The 5,104-nt window shown below is 37.5% G+C and overlaps 1 pseudogene; it reads right to left on the bottom strand.

Annotated features, from left to right (window-relative positions):
• Positions 1-1,988: 1,988 nt before the first annotated feature.
• LOC109945833 (zinc finger MYM-type protein 1-like) lies at positions 1,989-4,033 on the bottom strand (annotated as a pseudogene).
• Positions 4,034-5,104: the final 1,071 nt, after the last annotated feature.

The following is a 5,104-nucleotide window of genomic DNA, read 5'->3' as shown; positions in this document are numbered from 1 at the left end:
CAAGGTGCCTTCCATGGATATTCAATTAAGCAATATATATATCATGGATACAAAGAAATATGCTCATCTCTATGATTATCTCTAGGGCATATTTCTAACAACTACTACACACATAATCGACTTAAAAGGCGGGGTTAGTCTCAAAGACTTAGATTATAGAGTAACCTCCCCCTAAGAGTGTGCATACAAGTTTTGAATACTTGTAGGAGACATGCACTTTGATTTTTAAATCAAGAGGGACAAATTATCTATAGTCCGTACTTTGACACATATAATTCAAAATGACACCAATTGAAAGATATAACATCAGAAACAAGCAATAATGCCATCTTTCTAGGAATTTTTATTAAGCTATGTGTTGTGCTTTATTAAACCATTTAAACCATGTAGATTTTCTCAAAATGATGAATTTAAAACCGAGCATTCCTACCATATGATATCCCTAGCATGTATGCAATGAATAATACCAATTGAAAAACTCATATTAATTATAAAGAGTACTAAAAGTAATACTATGCATGAAAGGTAAGCTAGATAACAAATGGAATAAGATACACATATATAAAAACAATAATTTGCAAAAAAACTAATTACCTTAGTCATGGGTGGGGAATTTGGGTCCAAAGTGTTCACTAATTCACTTGGAAATATAATTGATCTGATGTGATGCATCCCATGATATACATCTCAATTTGCCAAGTCTCCAAATTCTCCGAAGTTCTTCGAACTTCTCACTTCCCTCTCGGGACCCAAACCTTCTTGGTGCTTTTCATGGTTGAGATAATTTCCTTTGGCACCAAGATGTGTTTAGCCCCTTTCCCCTTGTTGGCTTGCTTATTGCCCTTGATTGCTATCACCTTTCCATTCTTCTTATTCTTGATTAAGTACGATGTAGCGGCCTTCTTATCCACCTTATTTATGTAGGTATTGGAGATTTTGCTTGTTGTCTTCTTTTTCTTTTCTCCCTCGGTCTTCACCTTGCATTGGTAAGACTTGTGGCCTTCCTTATGACATAGCCAGTAAACCACATTTTCACCCTCCACAGGCTTGTTCACTCCGGCAGTGGTGTTATCCTAAGGAAGTTTGTTTTGTTTTGCTTTGCCTTTCTTATCATACAAGGTCTTACCAAGGCGAGCCACTTCATGCTTTAATATTTCATTTTCTAATCCAATCTCATCCGAACATGTTTCTATAACAATATTTTCAACATTAACTTGATTGCAAGAGTTAGAATCATCAATTAAAACACAACAAGAAGTAGAAGCATCCTTTTTAATGATTTCATAAATTTCAACTAAAGATGCCCCTATGGTATTAACCATGCTTTCTATCTTAGTAGTTAGCTCATTATTGTGTATGCTAAGAATTTTCATTTTCTCTAGTAAATTTTCAATAACATCTTGAGGTCTAGCTAACTTAGCCTTAAATTTTTCATTAATTTTTAGCAAGGCTATCATCGGTAGCTAAGGATGGAGCTTTAGACTCTAATTGCTCAATTTTAGTTGTTAGCCCACAATTCAAATTTGCAGATGTTTTAAAATTTTCTAGCAAACATTTATAATCATCTTTGGAGCTAAGCAACTTATTTTTTCAAAGTTTTGAGTTGATCCTTTTGTTCAGTGCAAATATCCTCAAAACACTTTACGGCATGCACAAGTTCATCAATAGAAGGTTTATCCTCATCATCACTAGAGGATGAGTCATGAGATTTACCTCTTTCCATAAGGCATTTGTGAGAAAACAATGACAAAGAAAACTTGTGGCTGATTGTCGAAGCTCCATCATCACTTGATAGATAATTATCACCATGAACAGTGGCGGAGCCAGCCCGTAACGGGAGCCTGGGCACCATTATAAATTTCTAAATTGTTTCTAAAGTATATATTCAATATAGACTAGTAAATTTCAAGAGAATAGATATAAAATACTAACATTCAAGCAAACAATGACTTAGTGCTAAAAAATTTAACCGTAGCACGGTAAATACCTCAAGATGGTAGAGAACGAGGCAAATTCATCTTTCTAGTCTTCATGCCTTGAAACCGCCGCAATATGGTAGAGTCATCAAGTTCTTTGAATATTTCCCGCTCGATGTAGCACACCATCAAATGATTGAACCACTCATCAGCCATCTTGTTTCGTAAATTAGTCTTGATAATTTTCATCGCCGAAAATGCCCTTTCAACAAATGCGTGGACACCGGTAATATTAATGTCAATTCAATAAGTCTATGAACCAATGGAAAGACCTTATTTTTCTCTGTCTCAACCATCTTAGAAGCCAAACTAGCAATATCAGTGCAAGTAGAGAATGCAGCATGCCTTCTTACTTGAAGAATATAAGTCTGAAGTTGTTGTCTAATTTGTGCAAAGTCACTAGTAGAGAAATCAGCATCATAAATCTGAGCACCTCGAACAAGGCTATCTATATCAAACCTAGAGAAGTTATTCTTTGGATCAAGACATGAGAAACATGTCAATATCTCAATAGTGGATTCTCCAAATCGATTATTCATCTCAACACATATTTTATCAAGAACAACAAAGAAAATCCCGACACGATAATGATGAAGGCAAGTAGTAGTTTCATTTTGGCGCTTCGCACGACCTCTAATTGGTATTTCATCCATCATATTTGGCACAGAAATATTCTTTTGCTCACAATATATCTTAGCCTCATCAAACACTTCATCCCAACCACTCTCCCTCAATGTGGCTAATTGAGCTTTCACATCTTGGATTAGCTCCATAACATGAACTATATTTATATCTTTTCTTTGTAAGATATGAGAAAACTCATTTGTGTTAGCAAACAATTTTAGCATAAGCTTCATAATGAAAACAAACTCAAAAGACTCCATTTTCTCAAGCAACCCCGCAGCTGGAGAAGGACCACGAATATCTTTGTCAACCATCTCAAGCACCTCAGTAACTGAGTCCCACATTAGCTCCAATCGGATAAGGGTTATGTGATGTGAACCCCATCTAGTGTCCCCAGGTCTAGCAAGACTGGTCTGTTGATGTTTTCCTGTACCCGATTCAATCTCCAAGGAATCAAGTTGTCGCAAAATGTGGTTATGATGGCTTTCAACCAATGCATCTCTTCTTTTGCATGAAGCGCTTGCTGTGGTCACAATTAAAGAGACATACTCAAAGAAATCATGAATAGCCGAGCAACAGCTAGAAACAGAAACAATGACTAACTGCAACCGATGGGCAAAACAATGGACATAAAAAGCATGTGGATTTTAATCTAAAATCTTTTTCTGTAGCCCATTAAATTCACTCCTCATATTTGAAGCTCCATCATATCCTTGTCCACGTATCCTAGATATGGATAAATTATACTTATCAAGGATGCCAAATAACGCTACCTTTAATGCTGAAGACTCATCATGTCCACGAAAAGCCATGCCTTGTGCAATTAGAAACTTTGAACATTCTAGAGATGAAGTCAATCAGATTCGATACAATTCCTCTGCTTCTTCAGTAGCACGACTAAGCTGACTTGAGATGCTTTGTCTTTGATTTTGAAAATCATCAAAATGCTTAACACACTTATTATGAGCACTACTCACTCCACCAACATGCTCAGGTAATGCTTTGTATGCATGCTTCCAATCATTAAATCCTGTTTTATTAAACACATCATATCCAAATATTTCTGCCCTTCCTGGCTCTTTAAAAAGGAAGCAATAGAAACAAAATGCTAAATCTTTGGACTCGTTGTATTCTAGCCAATTATAATTTATATACCAAGATTTAGAAAATGCTCTTTTCTTTGCATTATTTCCAAATTTCTTCAAAGGAAACTTTAGAATAGGTTGAGTTGGTCCTTTTTGAATGTAAGCTCTTCTAACTTGATCTCGAATTTCAGGACGAAACTCATAAATTTGTTTTCTAAGTGCCGGGTCACTTACAATATCATCCAGATTAAATCCATATCCATGATTACTATCTTGAGGTGGAGCAGAAGGTTGAAGTGGAGGAGGTGGTGGTGGGTGACTGCCTTGTGCTATCAAATACCTCCTCATCTTAGCAATCCAAAATTCACAGCATGTCAATACTTAAATTAAATCAAATGTTCAATCAAGTAATCAACAATCAATAATTAGATACTATAAAAAATCAATTAAGAAACCGGGCGTCGAGTAGTGCCTGCATGGGCGCTGGTCGCCTGGGCACTGGCCGCCTGGGCGCTGGCAGCTGGTGTGCAGTGCACAGTGCAGGGACGCAGGGTGCAGGACTGCAAGCAGCAGACGTGCAGCCGTGGTGCAGCAGGAACCTGACGAGCGGCGGCGCTGTGGGGACTGGGGATGGAACTATGGAATTATGGAGGACCTAGCGTTCTAGCCTTCACTGTATTATTGGGCCTAATTAACTAATGTAGATATTTAGTCTTAGTGGACTGCATGCAGTCGAAGCCCGGGCACGTGCCCTGGCTTGCCGGGCTATGCCTCCGCTACTGACCATGAAGCTCATGAAGCTTTAGCCATATCTCATTAGCATTTTTGAGAGTAAATATATCATAAAAACATTAGTGCGAAGAGAATTAAACAAGCAATTCTTTGCACAAGTTTTTAAATGAATTTCAATTTCATCACTCGCGGATGGCATATTGAGGTTTTTAATATGTCTCATCCCATCGTGAGTAATCCTCCAAACACATAGATCATCCGCTTCTAGGTAGCAAGCCATTATAGCAGTATAGTGGGGAAATTTAGTGTCATCGAACTGTGGTCGCATATGGGTATCCATCCCCTTTGTCTGAAAAGTGTCGTCTCTATTAGCAGTGAAGCTATAATGATCCAAATGAGCCAAACCGAGCTCCAATATCAATTGAAAGGTACACGGACGCCTAAGAGGTGAGTAAATTAGGACTTATAAAACTTCCTCTAAACTAGGCCACAAAGAAATCCCTAGAACAAAACATATGCAAATAAGCAAACTAGATTTTGTCTAAGTGTTGTTATCTCTACCGCAAAAGAAGTTTGGCAACCTAAGTTCCAATCCTAACTAGGAATATAGAGATTGAAACTTAAGTACTTTAATGTAAATGTGGAAGCTAAAGAGTAAGGGTAGATATGCAAACTCACGTGGACGAC

This window comes from Zea mays, chromosome 4 (genome assembly GCF_902167145.1).
Source record: "Zea mays cultivar B73 chromosome 4, Zm-B73-REFERENCE-NAM-5.0, whole genome shotgun sequence".
Lineage (NCBI taxonomy): Eukaryota > Viridiplantae > Streptophyta > Magnoliopsida > Poales > Poaceae > Zea > Zea mays.
Note: the sequence above shows the minus strand (reverse complement) of the source record. Positions and strands in the feature narration are given on the sequence as shown.